The sequence below is a fragment of the Syngnathus floridae genome, chromosome 1, assembly GCF_059516105.1.
Source record: "Syngnathus floridae isolate MCC-2025c chromosome 1, RoL_Sflo_1.0, whole genome shotgun sequence".
In the NCBI taxonomy this organism is placed as follows: Eukaryota; Metazoa; Chordata; class Actinopteri; order Syngnathiformes; family Syngnathidae; genus Syngnathus; species Syngnathus floridae.
The window spans coordinates 8,480,625-8,505,767 of NC_142413.1; the positions used below are offsets into that span (position 1 = coordinate 8,480,625).

The 25,143-nt window shown below is 40.1% G+C and overlaps 1 protein-coding gene and 1 long non-coding RNA gene across 4 annotated transcripts in view; one reads left to right on the forward strand and one right to left on the reverse strand.

The window, feature by feature from the left end:
• slit3 (slit homolog 3 (Drosophila)) overlaps positions 1 to 25,143 on the reverse strand; it is a 170,974-nt gene that overhangs the window by 110,181 nt on the left and 35,650 nt on the right. The window lies entirely within an intron of this gene.
• On the forward strand, positions 10,886 to 13,199 carry LOC148403898 (uncharacterized). The gene is made up of 4 exons (XR_015861933.1): positions 10,886 to 11,084; positions 12,157 to 12,249; positions 12,778 to 12,826; positions 13,074 to 13,199. It is a non-coding gene; the product is annotated as an uncharacterized LOC148403898 (long non-coding RNA).

Sequence of the window (25,143 nt, forward strand, 5' to 3'; positions counted from 1 at the left end):
ATAAATAATTTATTGGTTATTTACTACTATTATTATTATTTAATATTTACCATTTTTAATTGAATTGAACTGATTACTTTTTGTAATTTATGGGTTTTCTGATGGGCATTTTTTTTTAAATCAGTAGTTACAATTAAGTACAATTTATATTATGTTTTTATTTATATATACTATATTATACATTATATATACTATTTTATTCTTATTTACTGCTGCAATATTTTTTCTTTTTCCATATTTCTTAAAACAATTAAGCTGACATCCAAAAATGTTCTGAATTCAAAAGTATTATATAATTTACCTATAATTTCTAAGAGAGGTTCTGTTCATAGTGCTGCCAGGGTAGCCATTGATATTTCACGGATTTGGTAACAAATCACAGTATAAGTACAGTATAAGTAATTTTTTTCAAGGTATTTCGTCATGTGATTTCTCCATGCGAGTCAGTAAGGAAAGAAAATGGCAGCTCAGAACGTACTGCAGAGTCTAATAAACTTGTGCATCATTATTTGAAATGGCGATCTAAGGAGTCGCCTATTAGCTTCATGTCAAGCGAGTATATTCTTCCCACGCATGCCCGCCCACGTCAATGCTACGGATCAGCTCCCCCAAGTGGAACCAGACAAGTAACACATCCACCATAAACCATTCCGGCGGAAGATGAAGATAAAGACGAGGAAGAGGAGGTGGAGGAGGAGGAGGCGAAGTGGTCTGCTACGAGCGGAACACAAATCTTTCATTTTATAAGACCGCCCAAATGCTTTTTCCCTTATTTGGAATTAGGGAGGGATGTATGAGGACAAGGCAGCGGAGTTCTGAAATTGTCCACACACAAACCCCAGATCAACATCACACACACACCGACGCAAAAATACACTCATCATGACCTTGACAACTGGGCTGACAGTGTTTATTTCACGCGGAGTCTGTTTCCCATCTTGACCGGGGGTCCCGGTGGGACACTTGGCGACCTGGACTGAAACTTCCGACCCCCTCAAGACTCAGCCACTGTGTTGTGCTACCAAACAAATACGTGACCTCCATTTAAAATCCTTCATGTTCCATGTCGAAAATGACCAGCAACCAACCGCAATGTAACCCCTCGGACACGTTTGACATTTTGGCATGTGTTGTAAAGTTCGAGCGTTTGAGTTGCTCTATCTCAAAGTTTATTGCATCGAGACGTATTAGAAAAATCTCACGGAAAATCACCAAACAAAGTGACCTATACAAGTAGATGTTTTATTTATTTGAAAGATGTCTTCTGCAAAAATTCTGCTTTTTGTCAGGTTAAACAAGGTCAATTATGCCGAGACGCTCTATCAGCAATTCCGTCAATGGACTTATCGCTCACTTGGTTTTGAGCAAACGTGGTGAGTGTAACAGAGACACTAATGCATTTCTGTTTTTCATCAAGATAAACCTCCTGCTCTATTCTAGAGGGTTTCACTTTTTACTTCCCACATCGAGAATCAACAACTCCATTTGCTCTTAAAAAGAACAGGAAATAACACTGACTCAGCAAATTAGCACAGATTTGTGAGCTCTTCTCAGCCATCTCTTCCAGACTGTTTTGGAAGCGACTGAATTGACACTGATGACCAATCGAGACTTCAGTGAACCTGAAATGTACGTTTTTGAAGTGTGGAAACAAAACGAGTGCTAAACAACACCGAAGCTAAAATTGGAACAGCAAACCTGAAACGTGCACGGCAGATGTGCTAACGGCTCGTCCGCTATATTGACGACAGATTCCAAACGAAGGGAAAATAAAAGTAAGCTCTACGATTGGATATCTGTTGCTATGCAGATTATTATCAAGTGTGTGAGCGTGCATGTGTTTAAGTGTCCTGGTGTCAGCCCTCCCCATCTGTGTGTCATTATAATGTTGACAGGACTGCTGGCCAGGTTAATTACCGTGGTAACAGGTTAATTGCACCAATTAAACATTACTGGGCACACTGGCAACACTGGCTTCTCTCAGCATATCCACACACAAGCATGAATGCACGTGTCCAGATGCAGGTAGACTATCAAAGAGACTTGGACGTCAGCTAGATTGCGATGAATGAAAGGGGACATCTTTGGAAGGAGGAGGAGAAGGAGATGAAAATATGTGAGAAGAGGAGGAAAGTGGAGGAAAAGAGGAAACAGAAAGAAAAGGAGTGGAAGGAGAAGGAGAAAAATTGAAGAAATGAGGAAAAGAATAGGAGGAAGGGGTAGAAAGAAAAGACAGAGGAGGAGGAGGAGGAGAAAGAAAGGAGAGCGATGAGAAGGAGGAGGAAAAGACAAAAGGGGAAAGGAGGAGAAGGAGAAAAAAGGAGGAAGAAGTAGATGTATCAGCAATAGATACCAAAATAGAAATAGAAGTAATAGAAGAAAAATAAGAAAAACAAAACTGTCTCAGTGTTGTAAAGTGAAGTAATCCGATTTTGGCAGTTCACTCCACTCATCTCCTTAATGGGTGTTATATTATACTGCTTCCAGGTGGCCAAGCCACACAAACACACCAAAAGGAGCAAAAAAATATTTACATAATTTTTCAGTTTTGAAAATATTTAGATTGCAATTTTTCTTACTAAAAGGACATTATTAATTTGTCTGTTGTTTTTAAGGGATTAAAGACGTTTGCATTTATTTCAATGGGGAAAGACATCATTGGAGAAACAAGTATTGTGAGTTCTGAGCAAATAAAGAATCACACTCGTATCTCAAAACACAACTGGATGACAGAAAGAGGAAATGTATGAGAATTTTCTGACAGCCAGGAGGCGGGGCTTTAGGGACAACAGGTGGTTTTAGTGGACAACCCAAAGCAACCTGCCAAGGACGAACGAAGATGATTCCAGATTTGTTTCCATCCTCCCCACTGGATTGTCCCATTCATGATTAACTACGTGTGAGTGCGTGTGAATGTGTTTCCGCACAAGGGGATCAATCTGAATCGCATGATGGTGGAAAAGGATTTATCTCTTGTTCCAAGTGGTCTGCTGATGTATTTATGAAGGGTGAATTTAGACTCACAATAAACGCGTTCGAAAAAAATAAAACAGCATTTTGCACTGTGAGTGGGTCAGTGTTTTACCACCTATCTTCATACTCACTATGTAAATTGAAAGATTTGATAAATTGTTGCTGTTGGCAAAGGCAATCCACGGAGATTAAAAAAATGTTTTTCTTGGAGAATATCTGTCAATAAGAGAATGCGTCGATCCTGCTAACCCATCAAAATTATCGATCTTTAACGTCGTCATGGTAATGAAAGCAATACTCTTGTTTTATGTGGATAAACCAACCCCAAAACATTTTATTATACGTATGAAACGTTTTAATTTGATGAAAATTTTTTGAATTTTTTAAGTGACGCAAAATACATGTGGCTATTTTTCTTATTTGTACAAAAATAAAAAAATGCTTATACTGTTTGTTGTCATGAAATATCAGTGAGAGGGTAAAAATACATACTGACAACCAAGCCCCGCCCCCTGCTCACATCACAAGATGCTGATTGGTCCACCATCTTTCTGATGGGCCAAAATTACCTAAATTAATTGGCAGGGAACAAATTACAGAAACGTTACTGTTTTTACAACTATATTACACAGCCAAATTCATACTATTTATTTAGCAAAACTAATTAACATAATCCATAATACTCCCCTAAATTTCTCCTTCCATGGTTTATGAGCTACTTGGGCAAAGAGCCGCCACTGATTTGTCTCACGTGTGAGACAATTAAACGATACTAACCAGACCAAATGTAAGATAATGCAAGAGCAATGGCTCTGTAGGAGGTCGGCGCTAGTCAAAACTGAAGAGATAAACGTGCTGACTGAGCCATTAGGTGGCTTCCTGACTGTAAAACGTGTTATTTTAGGACTTCACTGGAACATAATGGGCTCAATTACGTTCCATGTTTTGCGGTGAGAGTGAGCGTTTGTCTTCCAACATTAGAATGAAAACCTAACGAGAGCAAGCGAGAAAGAAAGAGGGCAAGAAAACAAGTTCTCTGAGCCCAGTTCCAGTCCGTCAAACGACAGGCCGAGCCGAAAGGCTGCTGTCAGTTCTTATTACTCCCCAGAGCCATCACAGTCCTCGCTTGCCCATTTTTTCCGTAACCACATTTTTTGTAGTTATTGCTCTCCCGCTGCTAGTTTCTAACTGGGACACTTTGCAAGGCTTCAAAATATCCTCATCTGAAGACTTCATTTGTTGTTTGTGTCTCTATGTACTTAGTTGAGTGATTGCACACAACAGCGATCGGGAAAATTTGACCCTTTCTCCTTGTTTAAGAACTGTTGAGTTGCATTTCTTTGGGGAGTCAACACCATAAATTGGATTGCTTTCTATCTGAACTTTTATGTGTTGTTCATTTGTGCCTCAATGTGTGGAGAGGTTGATTTCATTTTCACCTAATTTCCTAGTTCCTTCATTGACGTCTTACCAAACTAACGTTAGTCTACTTCATCTATTTGTCATTTTGGTAAAAAATGAAATTTGCTCAGGTGAATTCTACTTTCCCAATTTTATGACAGAAAATCATTCAGGGCGCATTTGTTCAGAGTTCAAGCTAGTTCTTTTTTTTTTTTTTTTCTCCCAACCAGCGACCCCAATGTCCAATTGTCAATTGGCTCTGAGAAAATGTCTTGCGTGATGTGTGCTACTCTTAGGTTAGCGTGTTAAGAGGGATTTTTCATCCGTCATTCGCTCCAAAAACGATGGAGGGCGACAATTGCAAATGTTAAACCTTAAATATTTCCAATGACAAATTCGGGGTCGACAACGAATTTGGCGGAACCACTGACTGCATCATGATGATATGAACGAGAATGATAGTCAATGTGTTAACAATATCCCCTGCATCTTCTAATTTTAATTTTTTTATTTTTATTTTAGGGCTCAAAAAATCAGTTTTTCAGTTAATAATCAAAGATACTTAGATTACCAAAGAAATCTGTGCATTTGTGAAAGTCAAATGAAAACACTATGGAAAGAGCAAATTTCCTCATCATTTGCTGGGTCTCACTTTTTTTTTTTTTTAATTAACGGCTAACTATGCTAACATAGCATGATTTAACAAACAATGGGGAGTAATTACAGTACCGAACCCCTGATTTACACACCTCATTTAGTAGTCGATGTATTACTAACAATGAACAAGCAACAAAAAGAACATCTCATTAGTGTATCACGATACCAATTCCCACACTTCTGCAGTGACCCAAACATTGCTGTCATTTAGCTAAAGCGACTTAATGGACCGTAGCATGTCTGTGTTTTGAAACACTCTTAATGAGACGGCAAGTTTTGATAGAAATCACACGTTGCACGACAGCTACCCTCGCTCATTTCGAAAAACCGACTTCCGCAAGCTTTATCTAAAGACTGATATGCAAAACGTGTCCTATTCTCAAAATTACCGACATCCAGTTTTGATTTTTTTCTCCAAAAACATCACCAATATTCAAATAATGTCCCACGAAGCAGAAACCATTACCTTAATGATAGCTGCACTGAAAAAAAAAGACAGAAAGGAAAAAGAAATCAAGAGCAAATATTCAGCAAGAATTGCACATTTACGAATAGCTCACGTATTTCTTGTACTTGATATGAAGTTGTGATTTGTTTGTGGTGAATCAAAGTGCAAAAAAAAGAAGTCTGAAAAGGAGCAAGAGAATGTTGCGGAACACGAGTGGAAAGTTAACAATTAGCGGGTGTAATGAGGCGAGCGTTTTGTTTGGTGCTAAAGCGAGTTGAGCGACGCTTTCTGGGTGGTTGGCGACGTGCTATGCGCCGTTGGCTGCAGAGCGAGAACGCTATGAGGAAGTGATAAACATGCGGTCGCCAGGAATTTGGCCTCAAGCTATTTGGATACCAAAGTCTGCTTCAGTTCAAGTCGCGCTATCAACCTAATCATTGACATAATGCTACAAGTAATCACAGTACAGAGAACCAAATAAATAGCATCTATTATTAGCCTTCTGGAAATTGACATGACATGACCCTACCCTTAGCTATTCCCAAAAACAAATAGGCAAATAGGCTAACAAATTGCATTGTTGTCATCGTGTTAAAACACTGCAGTGGCGGTTTGAACAAGCAATGTAGCTTAAACATTTCGAGAGATGATATAATACCCAGGCATACGTTATTTATCCTCTGCAAAGAGCGACTAACTGCAGCCCACTGAGCAATTGTGACCGTCTCCTTAATATATATCCATGTCTGCATTATACTTGTGGCCAGGGTGCAATTAATCCAACAGTAAATGAGGCAGAAAATCATAACATAACTATGTTTTGATTAAACACAACATTATAGATGTGCAATGATAAATCAATTAATCGATTAGGAAATTAGCTAGTTATAGTGAGTGTTTTATATTTACATTTGATAATCAGGTAATTGTTTTGCTACCTTTTTAGATTTCAATTTAAAATTGTCCAAATCCTCAGAATCACAGCTTATCTGTAGTTAAAGAAATATCTTGGAGTTGAATTCAAATAAAGAATTAGCTTTTAGGATAACAACGATTAAGCAACAGGTGGAATTTAAAAAAATAAAATAAAAAATGTTTTACCTGTAAATTGCAAAGCATTGTTAAATCTGTATTCTGCCAGCTTTTTTAGGCCAAACTTGTAAATAAGAAATGAAAATATCTCAAACCCATAATGTGATAGAAAGTAAAGACATTTCTAAAAATCAATGTCAAAAATACTATTAGGGACACAAAAAACCATCTCTGATTAAAATCTGCTGTTTATCAGTGTAATTGTTAGTTGCATCCCTATTAGAGAGTTCTCTATTGTTTGGTTCTTTTTTTATAACGCATTACGAGAAATCTTTTTTGGACGGCGGCTGGAACAGATTAAAGGCATCAAGTGTGGTCACGGAGCGAATCAAAGTTGTATCTCAAGTCAATTATAAAAGTATTTACTCCTCCCCTAAAGGGTTTGTTGAGTAAAAGCAACTCACGTTTTCCAGATGTTTTTTTTTTCTTTTGTCAGGGAACAAATTCAGTGTCTTTGGGCCTCACTAAAGGTCATGTGATGTGATAGGTGATGAAACAAAGATAAAAAAATAGTCAGATAAAAGATAAAGTAAAGTCAAAATAACACATAAAATCCGACTTGTCTGGAAAATGGACAATTTCCATTTGCTTGAAATATTCAACACAAAAGCATGTCATGCATGGATGCGTTTGGGTTTACATGTGTTACCGCCTTGGATTGACATCTTGTTGTTCCAGTCCATAGTTCCCATCCCCGGAAATTACACCTATCATTGTGCTTTGTGTCGGAAATCCGAGCCAACACATGCGGCTAATCACCATCAGTTGAACCTGCTCATATTTGCTCTAAAGTCAAAGACCAGATGGAAAGAAAGGCCAAAAGAGATGATACGAATCAAAACAAAAGAAGTCGTAATGTTTGCATCCCGTCATGGCGAATATGAAACGAATTAGTGAATGAAGAGCTTGTAGAGATAAACAATCAAGTGGCTCCAGAAATGTGTTGAAAATTCATTGCCGCCTCCTCCTAATCTCAGCATTCTTTTTAAATGTCATCATTACCTCCAACCTAATATCTCCAAAACGTACGGGTGGATTTCCATTCGATTAACCACTAGGGTGGGTTGGGATTTAAGGATTTTGTTTCCCTTATCTTATGATTGTGTTTTGATTTGATACCGATACCACTTATACTTTTGATACATAAAATTCCCCCGCTCCATAAAAATATATGTACGCATTTAGTTCCCAATTGTAAAACAGCCGTTGTGAGTATCGATAGCTTGCAATACAGCCGGCTATCAGCCTGATACCGATACCTAGCACCGATACTCGCCCCTCTCTAACTACAGTAGAATAACTCATGTTTTGTGCAAAATTAATAATGAAAAAGCACATCTTTTTGATGAATATTGGTCCAAATCAGAGTTTAGTTCTTATTTTGACAAAAGAGGTCATGGCATCATCAGATTAAACTGGGCTATGTACCATTTTCAAGTTGGGTTCAAAGATTGAAATAATTAAATAAGCAATGTTCGAATATTTTAGTGTTATTTGTGATCTTTCATGAAATATTGATAGAATTGATGATGTTTGGGATAAATGACAATTTTAGAAAACCACAATTTCAGTAATAAACAAGTACTCAGAAGAAGTAATCGTTGCCATACAACTCTTCACCATACACTGGAAATCCCCCAGATTTTATTGCCGCCATAAAATTCTCCACTCTTAATTCTCTGTGGCTCAGTTATGGACCTCCAAACCTATCGAAGGATCACTGTGATGAACCCTTTCTATAGCCTGACCAAAGCTTTCTAAAGCCCGACTCTAAACTACGCAGGACCTCCAACGAGACGTCGATGATTTACGTGACTGAAAGACGATGAGCGCCAATGACACGTAGATGGCGCAAGAACGCGATTTGCTAATCTGCTGATAAAGGAAGGTCATGATGGAGGAGATGAAGGAGGAACAAGGACAGACCGACATCTGCGCAAAGTCATTCCCAGATGTCATCCATACGATCACTATCCGAGCGAACAAATGCCATGATTACAGTAATCCAAGGATATGTCGTAGCTCAATGTGCATTTTTTTTGTGTTGAAATATAGTCTTTAAACCTGATGAACTCCCTGCATACAGAGTTTTACTTTTAGCAGGTGGTTGTGGAATGTAACTCCTGCTATGACCGGGGAATTTGCTGGAATTAACTGCAGTGTCCAACTTGTCAACCTCTCCATAACAAAGGACACCCCCCATACACACACACACCCCCCCACACACACACACACAACCAGCCACCCTTGCCTCCGTGTCTCTTCTCTCGTCGCCCTTTCGGCAACACGCGGACCGCTCGCTCTGCTGCGCATTAGTTCTGCTGGTTTTGAAGCCACCAGAGTGCTTAATCACTTACATGCGACCCCGGGAAGAAGCATATTAGAGGATGCGAGGGAGCGTGAGTAATAAAGAGATGTGATAAAGTTTTTTTTTTTTTTTAAGGTCCTCATGTCACTTTAATGTAGTTTTTTTTTTATTCTGCACTACAAGATGGTGAAGAGACTACTTTCGTACAAAAAAAAAGCACCTCAACCCATTTCAGTTGAGGGGCACCATGACACCACAAGATGGGGCAAACCTGCATCAACATATTTTTTTATTTACTCAAGGATGCCACAAGATAGTGACAAAGCACTACTTTTGTTTAAATGAGGCTCTTCCATTCATTTCAACATTGTTCCTTTGCAAGGTTGCATCATAGCACTATTTTTTCACTAAATAATAAAAATCATAAGGAAGCTCCTGAACTCATTGAAACATTGTTTCTTGATAAAGATGCCACAAGATGGTGGCATCATGCCACTTTTGACTAAATGAACCTCCTTCACTCACAGTTTTCCAGCAATTAACAGAGAACAGGTTTCTGAAATAATGCACAAAGTTCACTAGTCACAACTATACTGGGGAACATATTTGTATTATTGTTGCAAGAGAAATTGAAAGTTAAAAAAAAACACAATTTCAGACATCAGTTAGTGGAAATAGTCATAAAGAAGTCAAGAGGGCAACTTTTAATGACACAAGGAATGGAGGATGAAAATATTCCAAAATATTTCCGTGTGTTTATCTTTAATTTAAGACTGCAGATTAAGATTTGTGATGGTTGAATTTAGTAATGCGTGACGCAGCTTCATTTGGACCAGAGCGCTTTTTTAACAAACTACACAAGGCACCAGGGCGTTGGGTTCCACCACTTACAGCTCAATCAGTCAAACTTGGGCTGGAAAGGGAAAGCAAGACTGATTGAGATGAAGAGAGACTGACGGATGCATTCAGCAGGTGGGCTAGAGGACAGAGGCACTGGAGTGTCCCATGAAAACATCTGCTGAAACTTCCACTGACTGTTTTAGGGTACTAGGACTTATTAAATATGAGCTTTTGTGAAAAATAAAGTGATATTTTTGAATGAGACCGTTTCAGCTCGTTAAATGGCAAAACGTAATACCAAGGCTCTTTTAGCCAATCAGAAGCCTGAAGAAATTCAATTGTGGAAACGGCATAATAACAATGACGAAAACATCATCCGTGTGGCATCTTGAACAAATGCACTGAGATGCCAATGCAACAGGGGGCGCTAAAGTACCAAATCCCACATTAGCAAACCAAAAGACTAAAAAAGCAAATTCAAGAAAAGGAATAACATCAATGGTGAATTGAGAAAAGCAGAAATGTCTGTACTTAAGGTCTGTATGAAGTTGAGCAATAACTACACACATGTGGTATCGACCTACATTCTTGTCGGGTCGATAACGAACTGTATTTACATATATTTAAATATATACTCGTGCAGTCCAGTACTAACTAATACCTGATGAACTGGTAGTTGTTTCCTTTCACAGGGTTAAAAAAATGGAACATCAAAAGCTGCCATGAAATTCCGCCTGATAGTATCCAAGGCTCTATTTTTGTCTGAATGGCATTTCTCAGCTTTTGCATTGGAACTCTTCAATTCTTCTGATTGCCACTATATTGGCATAGCTAGAAGAACAAAGTCACAATTGAAGTCAACTCATAATTTTGGGCCCCATTCTGTAAATTTGGGTCATTCCCTGTGTTTTTTTTTTAAATATACTCAAATGTACTGCACTCATTTGTCTTACATTATACTTTAATTCCTTTTCAAAGCAGCACACTGTTTGAAATACGGCTCCATGTATCACTGCAGATGGCGTTCCTCAATACCATATGCAAGAACGTCTCGATCCTTCTGTGATATATTGCCATACGCTGTCATTCTGATGCCTTTATGGGCCGACGCTCTTTGAATTGACAAATCAGCATTTTTTTTTTTTTAATCATGGCTGCGTCACATATTAGTGGCCCACACCTCGCCTCAGATGTCGTGGTTCCATCGAGTCTGCAATCATCCTGCTGACTGATCAGTGGCCACCAAGAGGTCGCTGAGAGCGGTTAAGGCCGACCAGCCGTCTCGGTGTCCGTGAAGGCAACAAATGGGACTCGGACGTGATTCGGTTGACGACATCTGGAGCGCAGCTGCCCCATGCTTCGTGTGTAAGTCCTTCAAACTACCTTCTTCAGAACCCCCAGAGTCATTCTGTCTTTCCATTTTCATTTGCTGATCAAAAACGTGAAAATTAACAGTCAGATGTAAGTCAAAATCTGACTCGCCAAATCATGTAGTTTAACAAAGGTCAGCTATCTTAATTCTAAAATATAGTACAAAACACCATAGACCAGGTAATGACAACTAGCATAAACGGTGCACTAATTGCAAACCTTTAAAAAAAACTCTCACTTAAAAACCCTCAGCAACAAACAGCATACAATAGACAATTAAACATTGTCAATCGGTGTATCTGTGAATTGCAAAGTAAAGCATTAATGATTGCATCAAGCATCTTTTATAGAAAAATCCTCCCCTCCTCCTCCCACAGCAATAACCTGTCCACACACACACTCTCTTCATCTGTAATGAGCCAATCATTAGGGAGGAGAGAGACACATTCAGCGGGAGCTTGATAAGCATCTGCTAATCGGGCTCAGGGGACGAGGGTGGGCGGCGTTTTGTTAAAAATCAAAAGTCTGTGCGATATGAAGGCGACATGACGTATTGAGCGGGAGGCCAACGTTGACGGTGTATGTGTGGATTCCGTTTCAAGAATATCCACACTGCCCCCGCTGTGTGTGAGTTAATAGAGAGCCATTATGGATGGATATTTTTAGTCAAACATTAATGAAATGACACTAATGATAGTGTTTCCCTTCAAGGGAGGAGGAAAAAAAAACGCAAAAGGCGTGCATGGCTGTAGGGCAAACACACAAAGCATAATAACGACTGATCTTTGCAGCTACAAACAGAATGCATGTATAAAGATAAAAAAATAAAATAAAAAGAAAGCGTAAGCAACTACATTCATTTCTTAGTTTAATATTTTTGTGAACATAAATATGTGTCGGGTAATTAGTTGGGACAGGACCTTAAAAGGAGGCTAAACTCAATCAATCAATTATATAAAATTAACGCTCCATTTTGCATGAAGCGCAAATCTACTTTAGAATGATGTGGTGGGAATGTCTCCATCAATTAAAGACAAAACACATCTTTGTTGGCTCTTTCGTTCAGGTGGAAAGGTCAGGCCAGAGGTGACTCCAGTCACTCGTCTTCATTTGTATCCTGTCTGCTGCCAGGCCAGGTGGACCAAGGGAATTTGGGAGTGTACGTGTGTGTGTATGTGTGTGTGTGTGTCTGTGTGTCTGTGTGTGTGTGTGTGTGTGTGTTGGGGGGGGGGGCATCAGAGAATGAATCTGTTAGTGTGTACATTTGTGTATACTATTTGAGTATAGTATTCTTTGGTTTATAGAAAGAAAATCCGCCAAGCAGCGAGCATATTATTTTCATATATTTTACCATAATATGAATAGAAAAATGTGCATGCGAGGTGCAGCTATTGTTGTACGATTTGGGTCTCCATCCGCATATGAATAAACTTAAGTACAATTTAAATAGCGCAAAACTAAACCCCGATAAAGCGAGGTATGTTTGACTATTATGTGAGTGTAAGTGCTTGTAATGTAATTTATGTGAACCATTTGCGAGTTCACAATATTGAAGTGAGTTATGAAATTTGATTAAGACAAAACTATTTATTTTGTCACCATCTTTATTAGTGGACTTCTGCTATTTTTGGTTTTCTTAATTAACTAGAGTGGGCTAACTTCAAGCATCTTTCCTCTTGGGTTGAAGGTTTTTCTGTCCAAGGTCCATGACAAATGAACCAAGCTGAGCTAGACAAGTAGGTAGAAACAAAACCCACTCCCATCACAAAACCCCCTTTTACCTCTCATGGATCAAAGTAAATGCAGCTGGTAGTGATCCTAACCTGCCATGTGGCGGGACACGACCCTTTGACACACACACACACACACACGATAACTATACTTTCCTGTAAAGTGCTGTTGGGCGGGTATTAAAACTATGGATGGAGTTTGCCGGTGTGTGTGTGTTGCTGAATGAACCTTGTGGTACCTTTTCACCTTAAGGTCATAGTTCAACAGAGCAATCAAAGCCAGCCTCCATCTGCTCCTCGCCTCGACATGTCCTGTTTGTGCGTGTATATGGGTGAGTATATTCTGCCTTAAGCTATCCATTTCTGTGTCCAGCAGGTGTGTGTGCTGGCGTGCATTTAAATCGTGTGTGTGTGTGTGTTGGTTTGCCCCCTCTGGCAATAGTTGCCCCGCTGGTCAGCAGGAATCCCTCATCAAAGAGGCGAGAATGTTCGAGGTGTCTGGATTGACAAAAGTGGATGGCTTCTGAAGCAACACACTAAAAACGTTTGGCTTCTGGAACGTGCACACACACACAGTTGTATTTGTTTTTCCTTTTTTAAATTCCTCTTGTTATTACTAGAACTCACAAAGGAGTTGGAAATGTGTAAATGCAAAAGCGACGCGATTGCCCATGTAAAAAAAAAAAAAGTAATACATTTTCCACAAATGACTAGACATACATATTATATGTATATACTCAGTGAGCAAAAACATATAGAGAATCATAAATGGATTACCAATTATTCGCTTTCATAGCAATACTCAAGTTACTAAGGAGATTACTGACATTTGTTAACTTGAACTGGCCTTTCTGTAACGAAAAAAAACATACGTGTCAATGATTCTGTGACTTCAGTTAACAACCCTGGCTAAAAAGCTCCAACCCAACAAAACAAAAATATTCCAACAGTCAATATGTACCATGGCCTGAGTTGCTCAACGAATTTTTTGCTTTGACTTGAGAGCCAAAATTCAAGATACAAGCACAAGATAATGTCAGCAAACCTAACCGAAGCGGCATTTTAGGCTATGCTATCAGTTCATTAAAAAAAAAAGTAAAAATTATGTTGAGCAGAACCACTAGTTAATTGTTAAAACAAAACATAAAACAAAGACGACATGTTGCATATTTCAAACAACCACAAATGTTACCTTAAGAATATCCAATACCTTGATGCTAACAGAAAATGCAAAACACCATGGACAGGCTAACAAATAGCAATAATATAACCGCATAAGAAAGAGATATTTTGAACACAAACAGTTCAGAAACAAATGCACGCAAGCGACATAACTATACTCGGTCATTAATTAAACTGCGCAAAAACTACTAATATGACTGAATTTTTAGTCTTTGTATCATACTGCCCCCTGTTGGCCAAGACACACACATTGGAAGAAGCACAATGTGGGACTGGAAAGGACCCATTCATTTTAATAGGGACAGAACCATACCATGCCAAGCAGCCACACTTATTGATGCACACATTCTACAAGGCGTGTCTTGTGTCTATGTGTTTCAGAAACAAAGGCGCATATCAGCATCAGAACGCAAACTTTTTCCACATGTGATACATCTCTGAAGTATGTTGTTACTGAATTTGAATGAGCACGCACGGTGTGCATCTGCCGTGTGCCAAATGATGTGTGTGTTATACGGTAAAGCCAACATTTGTGTTGCCATTTTTAACATGTGTTTTCATGCAGCTGAGACATTTATGTATTTATTCAAATGCGAAACTCGTGATGGAGGAGGAGGGGAGAAAGGCTTTTCCTTTAGCCTATCTTCATCACAGCCTGTCGGAAATGTAGGCTTGTCAACGAGAGTGAGTGCGTAAATAAAGGGTAAAAAGAAAGGCTGACCGCACACGAGCACCTCGAGGATTTGGATGCCCCAAGGACATGGTGGATGGAAAAATAAAACCATATGTGGGGAGCAAAAGAGGCAAAAAAAGATTGAGATGAATGTTTGGCACATATTTGGAAGAGAAGAGCAAACAAGATTTAAACTTTCACAAAGCATCACATGCAGAAAGATACCCATAGGCATATATTCTTTATCCTCTGCAAAAGAATGACCAAAATAGCAGCATCGTGACCATTAAAAGTATGACAAAAACAGTTTGGTTCTTTCCATATTATTTATATCACTACTGTCATGTTATTTTGAGTATAATATTATGACGTGCAATTTTATATATATAAAATATTTTAGGGGTAAGGTCTGAAATGGATTGATGGTGTTCTCCTTTGACTTTTATGTTGTTTTACTTAACTAAAAAAAACATAGTTAAATATACATAAATGAGTTATTTCCCAGGTTATTTGAATTCCCTCTGAAAATTGATTTTAAATCCAAGGAGTTTGGCCATCCTCCCAGAATGGATTGTCTTCCGCAACACTGCGATTCAATTAGACACAGCACTGTGTGTTTGTGCGTGCATTTGTGTACGTGGATAAGATTCAAATGAGCATCCCATATGCAACTGCGCGTGTGTGTGCGTGTGTGTGTGTGTGAACAAGCAGCAGCTGGTAAAATGTGAGGAGCTGACAAGATGTTTGGAGGGAGGTATAAAACAGGTAAAGCATTAGGGAGAGACATTCAAATGAATAGGAGAGAGGGAGAGGGGGAGACAGACACAGACAGACAGGCAGACAGAGAGAAAGAGAGAGACAGAGAAACAGAGAGAGACGGAGAGAGACAGAGAGAGAGACAGAGAGAGTGAGAGAGAGACTTCCAACAGTGTATGATGCTTAATGAAAAGAACGCTAAATCTACACATTTTTGTTGAGTTTGGTTTCGTATGATAAAGATTCAATGGGTAACTATGGCATTTTAAGCACATTTTCATGTTTGTGGCATGTGTTGCAGTAGTACTTGACATTTTACAATGCCCATATTGCAGTTTAGAAATGGTAAATAGCATAATGGAGTGGCATGGCTTTGCTTTTTTTGCTATTTACACACATCTCACATGCAGAGGAGACTAATTAAGAGCCCTAAAGCTATTAAAACCTGTTGGCCAAAGCTCTACTTGTTTAATTAAAAATTCTTGATTTAATAAAAGGAAAAAGGTCTGCAATTAGTCTCTGTCATCACTGGTATTTTATTTGCGGAACATACTGGATGAATGCTGTTAGCAGGCGGATATTGTGCAATTCCTTGCTAAAGATTGCAGGAGAGAAGCCTTTTCTCAAGGTCTTCATCAAAGTCTAGACTAACAATTATTTTACGATTATCGATGAATTGAATAAAAAAATGGTTATGTTAATATTACAATATTTGGGTTTTTAAAGGTCAGAGGTGTATCAGTTGTAAAAATAAAAGTGGTGAGAAATAAAGCGTACGGACAGAAACAGGCGGAATCAGAAGCAATAGAGCTTTGGTTCAGTGCTCCGTCGAGAACAATGTCTGTTCTGGTCATTACAGAAGCGTGTGCGTGTGCATGTGTGCGCTGTCATGGGGGCACAGAGGAATGTGAAGAATCCCTCTCCCCCAAAGTGTCACTTTTATCACGTAAACTCATCTCCCACCTCCGTCTCTCTCTGCTTTCTGTCTTTTTTCTCCTCGTTTCCTCAGGGCTGACATATTAGTACAACACAGGGGTCCCGGGTCAAACTCTTTATCTTTGTATGAACAGAGAAAAAAGAAAAGACAGGAGGACATAATAGACAAGGGAATGATGAGCAGAGAATATGCAGTCGGATGGTGCCTGTCAAACTACTTCTAGAACGTGCAATGCCAGTCATAAATTTGATTTTCCAAGCGGGGACATTCACAAGCCAAACAAAAACGATTTTAGAGCAACGAAGAACAAATGAAAGGACTTTTTTTTTAGAAAACGGGAGTAAATCAAACACGCAGCAGTTAGAGATCACAGCAGAGTTTTTATTAAATTGTGGACAGAAGTGAATTTTTTTTTTTTTAAATAACGCAACTAACAACTACTATCATTTGGGTTTCATCGAAGATGACTGCAGCTCATCTATGAATATGAACAATCATGTCAGACATGACCTACACAACACAAGTCTGGTCAAAATTAATTAAAAAAAAAATGTTGACCAACACAACTTTGCGTGAATGTTGCCCTTGTAACAACGAGGCCACTGCTCAGTTAGCACGCTAATGCGCCTTTATGTCTATCGCCAATGCAACACGGAGTCATTAGTCATCGGCTGACAGGCAGCAGGAGTCGGCAGCGGCCAACATCAACAACGTCTCGCCGAGCCAAAAGGAGTAAAAGTGAAATCTCAACAGAGAGAAAGACAGGAAAGAAAGTGAGCGAACAGGAAGGAAGTCCATGAGACGACAAATATTTGAAGGGGAAAGGAGATGGCGATAAAAAAAAGATGGAGGATAAGAATTTTCTCATTCTAGTGAGATATCAATTTTTTTTTTTTATCGAACTTCCTATATGGTTATCGATCTAACACATAGCTATCCTCGCCAACTGTCTTGGCTAGCCAATTAATTCACTTCATCTCATCCCAATTTTTAGCAGGCAAGCTATCTTTGGAACGAGCATGCCAAATATGATATGCCTATAGCTTTAACCAATTGTGAAGCCCACAATGGATGATCTTCTAAAGGATTTGCTCACCAGGACAATGCTACGCTCATAGAAAAAAAATCTTTACCTCCTTGGCAGAGGACAAGAGTGCAATGGAGGTACGTAAAAGGAAGTGGCTAATAAAGAGAGAACTTAATCTCTGTTGGAGTGACTGGAGTCTAAATCCTGGCGCTGAGTGACATTTCCTCCATCTGAATAGCCTCATCTGTCTGTCCCAGTTAACGTGCGTCTCCACGAGTCATTTAAGGAGGCTTTTGTGAGCTCGAGATGTCTTTCAGGCAGCAGATTGAGTCCACTTGTGCGGCACAATGATGGTACAAGTGGTTTGGCCAAAATGTTCTCATGGAATGGTCACGGGAAGGAAGGGCTCATTTGTCATTCATTGGAAACGAACGGCCTTCTGCATCCTACCACTTCTAACTCAATTCCAACATTCTTCCTTGTCAAGTTCCTAGAAGCTTAGAAATTAACGTCGAGAATTGCCACGAGCATTCTGACAATGTCATTTTTTTCATTGCAAAATGGCTTCCACTTGGTTTTAAGTACTAGTAGCAGTAGTCGTAGTCACAAGCATGTCCCCCGGGAGGAGAGGCCTTTTGAAAAGAGTCAAATACCTGACCCGATGCTTTGGCCCCATTGGAGCTTTAACTGCCCAATCGACCAATCATAAATTAGCCGCGGCAGGCTGTTATTAAAAGACCCAGACATCCGCCCAGCGACAGAATCTCATTCACTTGGCGGGACCGCCCGCGGACATCGCCACTGGTCAGTGGGTGTTTGTGTCACATTTCTCATTACCTGAGAGGATGATTTATTGTTGGTTTAATTAAAAGCTCCTGGGTTCCAATCAATTAAGACCCCTAGCTTCTAAGACTTAGGGTCTGTCTGTGTGTGTCCCTGTGTGCGCTTGTTAGCGTGTCTGAGTCCAAACCAGGAAATGAAGTAGACAAAAATGAGGACCGGCTTTGGAGACTTCTACATCATCAAAACGGATAGTTTTAGTTTATTTAAGAGGCTCATTTTTCTAAAAATTGAAATGCATCATCAAGCTTCTTGGTGCTATGGCATGATGACAACTATAAAAATAATGTAATGATTTGGATCTTGGTGGATAGGAAAGTCAATTAGCCAGAGTCCAATTAAGCTCATGTGTGAGCCTCGCACCCGCCTGCCAGTCTGAGTGTTAGACTGAAAGCTGAGTTCATTAGTTCACACAGTCAGATTGCTAAATGGGTCAGGGCACTGGCTTGGAGGGGGTTCAACCTGTTTTGGTGAAGTCAAAGATAAGTCACACAATGACCGCACTCCATGCTGTGATTGTCCAGATGGGAGGTGGCAGTAGGTGGAGATAGATTAAAGTTGCTTAGCTTTATGATTGGCGTTTTCTTGGCCGAGCCATTAAAAAAGAAGAATTTTTCAATTTTAACACGAGGCAAAAAATATTTTGTGACGGAGTTGTTTTTTTTGTATTAACTATTTTACATGCCTAATACATATATTTATAAAGATATATACTACATATATTCAGGGGGTGCAACAAAAAACAATTTGAATTGGACAATCAATTTTGATTGAAAAGACAGAATCGAATCAACTCAAATTGTTCTACTTCCAAATATATCACACATACATATTGAATTGTATTTTATTGGAAAGTTCCTTTGACGAAAATTGCCACGTTCAGACATTGTCCACTTGAAAATCAAATCATCATTTTAGAATTTTATTTTTTATCCAGTCTTTCATCCAATTTTAAAAGCATGACGGATGGGCAGATTTCCACTACGGACAAGAAGCCACACATTCCCACATTTCCTCTCGCCTGCATCCCCCTGACAGATTTATAGTCCAAAATCTCAAACAAACACACGACAAAATGCATCAGGTTCTTGCAAACACAGCAGAGCAAACACGACTCAGCGCTCGCTCATGCGGGACGGAATGTGTGAGGGGCCGCGAGCGATGCGCTCGCACCTCAGCGCCATTCGCCGATACCTCACAGGTACACCGAGGACTTCAAGACTGGAGTCAAAACAACGCATACATCCATGCTGCCTTTCTTGAGCAAGGGACAATATTCAGTACCTCATGTGAGCATTTGAAATTACTCCGACGGATGGATAAATGTGTTGGCTATTCACAACAATACACATCTTCTGAGTAGCGAGATGTTCCTTGATATATTTTTTGCTTTTTAAAAGAAGTCAATGAAGAGCTTTTGGCTCCCTGTCTTTATAGGAGCCGAAAGGACTGAGCTGGTTTAACACTTTTTTTTTTTTACACACCAACTCATTGTCTCCGTGTGTCCCTCCCCCCTCTGCACCACTAAGAATGCCATGTCTGTGTGACCTTGTGACCTCAGGTACTCTGCAGGTGTGCACCCCTACAGAAGAGCAGGGAGGAATGTTTTTATACTGACACACGCGCGCACACACACACACACGGAGGGACACGCATGACTGGGTACCAACTACCTGTTTCTGTCTTTGTCTTCTGCCTGCCTGCAGTATAAAATACACCTTCTGAGTGAGTGTCAGTTTATTCCAATGTGTACATCATTTCTTGTGGCCTCATTAAGACAACAAGTACCGATATCGTGAAATTAGACCGGTATCGACACAGATATCTGGTATCGATACTCACCAGTCCTTAATCGATACTCAAACTTTTGAAATAGAGGAATGATAATTAGTATTTTAGATTTTAATGCTTTTGTCTGGAAAGAAAAATTACATTTTTCTACTATCATTTGTAGTCTCATGAGCAACCCTGATGTGCTACATTCATTCATACTAAAATGTTACTTACAAAGCAACAGATGCCTTTTTCATATTTACAAGTTATAGGAAAGTCGCTTTTAATTCTAAAAAGAGGCCAATTGTGAAAGACTGTAAAATAAACCATCGAAACTAGTCGCCATCGGTCGACATTGCACGTGAAGCGTACTCGTATTCGCAAAACATCTTTGAACACGAGACAGCTATAATATGTTGAATTTTTAAAGTGACAGCCAATTCTAGGCCAAGCATGATTTCAGCAGGTCTGTGTGAACAAAAACTTTCTTAAAATGAGGTAAACTTGGTCTTCTCTTTCTTTTCTGCTCCCCTGTATGTATGTCTATAGTTGCCCTAGCCACCTATCCACCCATCCAGTGGTCTATGCAGTGAGAAAGTCATTAGTGATAGTAGTTTGTCCAGGGATTAGGGGGCTAAGCTGGTAAATACAGCGAGGCTTTCAGCTGGCAGTCAAAGTGGAGAAGAAAGAAAGTGAGCGGCACAAAGGCAGACAGTAAAAAAGAAAGTGAGACGGCGGATCCGGTCAGCTTAAAGGGGAAAAGAAGAAGAATGCGACCTCCCTGGCTGCTCATTAAAAGTTGAAGCAATTCAAACAGAACTGGTGGCAGCTTGCGCTCGTTTCGGCGGGAAACCAAACACGGAATAAATGCGCTGACTTTTCCCACTTGCGTTGTTGTCCGACTCCAGACGAGATAACAAAGGGCGGTAGAGACATTGCGGGGAAGCTGGATATGCACGAACACAGGAATTCCATGAATAAAGTAAAATAAAATTCTGTTAATAAAGCAAAATATAGTGGGTAAATAAAATCTATTGTCGGATGTTACATCCAGTTTTACACAAATGGAATAAAAGTAGATGCGCAATTATCTCAAACACTATAGATCCGGTGTCTTTAAAAATCAATATTATTTGTTTACCTCACTCTATCTTTGCATACCACCACCCACACTTTTTAATTTTGGTAACCATTTTGTTCTGCTTTTGGTCTATCTTTTCACTTTGTCATTTTAAATGACTAGACAAATAAAACTCAGCCCATTCACTCAATATTTAAAAATGTTGTGTGGCATATTGTGCATAATTACTGCGCCTGCATTTAGCCCACTTTGAATATTTTATTCCGCATGTGCCAAGTAATGTCATGTTATTATAATCCCACTGTTTGTCTGTAGTACGTAGTTGAATTAGCTGTTATTTTACTTGGTTTGTATTCTGAAATCGTTTCATGAATGTGAGTTTTTAACCAAAGACCTAAGACATTACCAGAAATATCTAGCAATCAGAAATTCATGAAAATCTGCCAATTGTTATTTAAAATGAACTCTACGAAAAGATATTGAATAAAACCTTGGTTTAGCAGAAGAACGATGGTGATGAGGAGGAGGAGGAGTGGATGAAGGAGGGTGTGAAGTCAAGGAAGTAGCCTGAAAAGACATTTGTGTACACAGACAAGTGGGGGGCCTCCAGCCTAAACGAAATGAACTCCGACGGACTGAAAGCTTTTAAACAAACTGACGTGCGACGCGTCAAAGTTGGGCTCGGACCGACTCTTAAATCCCCCAAATAAAGATTTATGAGCTGTGTTTTTCCTTTCTCCCGTTAGATGACGTCCGAAGCAGCTAGCTTTCATTAGAGTGATGCTTTTACTTGAAAGAGAGGCGGCTCAATTGGCCTGATGGCTCGCTATTAGGTTTGATGTCGGGCCGCTGACCCGAGCCGAGGCGGTCCAAACGGTGCCCGGTCGGCCATTACGATAAGTGGAGTCAAAGGCATGGCGGTTAAACGGAGGTACTGCCCCATTAGCCACTGCGGCGGGAATGTTAATGGTCAGTTTGAGAAGGGAAAGACTTTTGGTGGTTACGTCCATTAGGTGATTGATAGCACACTGTTTTTGCACACTTAATTGTGGAACTCGTTAAGGGAAACAAAGACGAGAGCGGGTTCTAAGGCAAAATTGCTTATTTTGCTTTAGGGGCTATAAAAGTTTTCAGCCATCTTTTTTGGATAGCTTTTTACTGCCTATTACTGGAAGATGGCCCCAAACTGACTTTGGATGAAAGACGGCGTTCACCCTGGATTAGTCGCAAATCTGTCTGGGAGAAAGCCTGGGGAGAACACACAAACGCCACATGAGCAGTCAAACGACTGCTAGATTGTCGACACTAAGGTGATGACAGCGGAGAAGACGTCGATTAATCGGTTAATTGCCATTGAATTTTTTTTCCAGGTGTCACTCGATGTGACCTTTCCTACTTTGGACATGAAACTGTAAAGCCTCACCAGTCAAACAATTTTGCTTTGGATGCCTTCAAGGTTCAAGTTGCGACCGTTCTGCGTGTTTGTGTTCAAGTTTAGCATAGCGGACAGTCCAAAAAGGAGAAGGAAGCTGCGGGCGATCGGTTCCTCGCCGTACTCTCAAGGCGGTTTGGTTTTGTGAGTGTCTGTCTTGTTCTGATCACGGGTTAGCGAAGGGGCAAGCTTACAACCCAGCGGTTGTGTGTGCGTGCGTGCACATGCACATGTTCGTACGTTACCCTCAGATCACATGAGCGTGGGTGGTTGAAAAATGTGAAATAAAGGCACTAGAATGTATGCCAAAATGTTTATACGGTACGGTAGAAGACTGCGTGTATCTCAAAGGCCTATTTACAGTTGAAGGAAAACGATGATTAAAGAGAGAGAGATGTGACCTCGGTGGTGAGAATGCCGCAAAGCAAGCCGACTCGATGCTTTTGTTATGTCGTCGTCTCATTCCGAGTCGTCAACAACAATACCTCACACGTAACCGCGCGCTCGTCGATATGCATTTGAGCAAAGACAGGGTGTAACATTGTCACCACAAGAGAGTCCATTAGTGGAAAAGAGTCGAATTGACGGCGTCGCCGCAACCCGGACCCCACACGTCCCCACGGCATCAACCTCAACACTTTTATGATCAAACTACAAAAGAGACTGACGAATAAAAAAAAAGGGACAACTTTTTTTTTTTTTCTTTTTGTCCAGCTTCGTTTGTCTACACAGTCTGGCACTGGCTGCGACTCGTAAGTGCGCTCATATTGTTTTATTAAACGTCCTTACATCAAATCCAGTTTCATGTGTTCCCCATTAGCCATTTCATTTGTTTCATATTGCAAAATACACCGGTGGCAATTGGGCTAACAAAACAAAACAAAGCAATGATGTAATTGCGGTCGCAATGGAAGCGGGGCAGCAAAAAGGGCATAACCATGCACGCACTCCATGCTTTTAATCAGTTCTTTTACCTCAAAGTCTCTGACCGTGAGGCGCAATGAGCCAAAAAGTGACATAGTCTCGCGGTGTTGTTTGATTGTTGCCAAGCAACCACGTCTAAACAAGGTTCCTTAGCATTTTGCAGTTTGTTTCATTGTAAACTCTCTGCTCTACACGTTGGTATCTGTCAGTTTTGTTGATTCTCTCTCGACTCGGTTGCTGCGTCAAGAAGCATTTGGGGAAAATTGGGCTAAGTCTAATTTGAGACGGCACCCTTATTGAATTATGGAGGCTAATTATCTGAACCTCATTCAAAGACAAAACCTCGTTTGAAGTTTGAGGGAATTCTGATTATTTTTATTCAACATCCAGAGTGACGTCTTCTTACTGCAGCAGTAGACTCACTTACAAAATTGAACCCAGCTAACATAAAAAATGTAATCACAACTCTGGTTATAGAAAGAGAAGCACTGCCTGGATGCATCGCAGAATTGCTCCCGCCCAAATGCAACAGTGACCACAAGAATGGCTTCCGTAAATGCTTGTTATATTGAAAAGCAAACACACTTCATATGGTGAAACGCTTCCGATCCCACGCTAACCCCGATTAGCCGTCAAGCCCGCATCTGCTTTGCTGCTCAATTGTTGCTAATCGTGGCCAGGATGATCTTAGCAGGCAGGTCCTGTTGAGAGGTTTCCCGCCGGGCTGTTAATGCACGGGTCAGCCACCGTGAAAAGTGCTTAGGTGCTGCAAAGTGCCGTAAAGGACTTCAAGGAATGACAAAGTTCATCTCTGCCGGGAAAGGAAACGGACAGGAAAGGAAAGTCTCCAACACACGCGTGTAATAAAGCAGCACCTATATTGTATATGTTTTTCATATATGAAAATCACTCACTCACACGGACACACTAAATGCACACACCCCTGCGCACACTCACGCACACATGTCATTGAGCGTGCACAACAAAGATAAACAATCCAACACGTCTGGAGGAGCACTTTGTTCGGCCTTGACTTGCATGCTCACCTCATGTCACACACCACCAGCACTCAAAGCATCATGAGATTCATACGCCGCTACTTGTCTGGCTTCTGCTGCGTACAACGCCTGCTCTTGACCTGTAACCTCGACAACAAACCGATTGTCATTACGTCAGCTCCAGACAAAGAGTGTGAGGGTCATTGCTGTGACATTGAACTACAGTAACAGGAAGCAAACCTGACTGCAAATCACGAATTTAAAAAAAAAATACAGATCATTTGATTTAAAAAAAAAAAAAAAATGCACCAGAAGTGCCACAACATTTGTGTAATTTCCCCTAACAACCCAGGCTAAACTAAGTTCCTTCTAACGTATGACCTCAAAATACCTCCTTGACAGCATATTGTGGCATCTTAGTGCAAAGATTTGAACCCAGAACCTCTCGACAGTGAAGCAGGAGTGAGAACCACTATTTGCCATACCGCCTAGCTTAAAATGTTTTGCTTGAGGGCAAAAAAACATAACACAATCAAAGTAGCAGGAAGTGAAAATACACAACCCTAGCAATGACTACACAGATTATCCAAATTACCTTGTATTGATTTTTTTTATAATTACGATAGGAATGATGGACCTCAAATGTTGGCTGTTACCACGATAACAGTGTGCATCAACCCGGTATTTTTTTTACTTCATT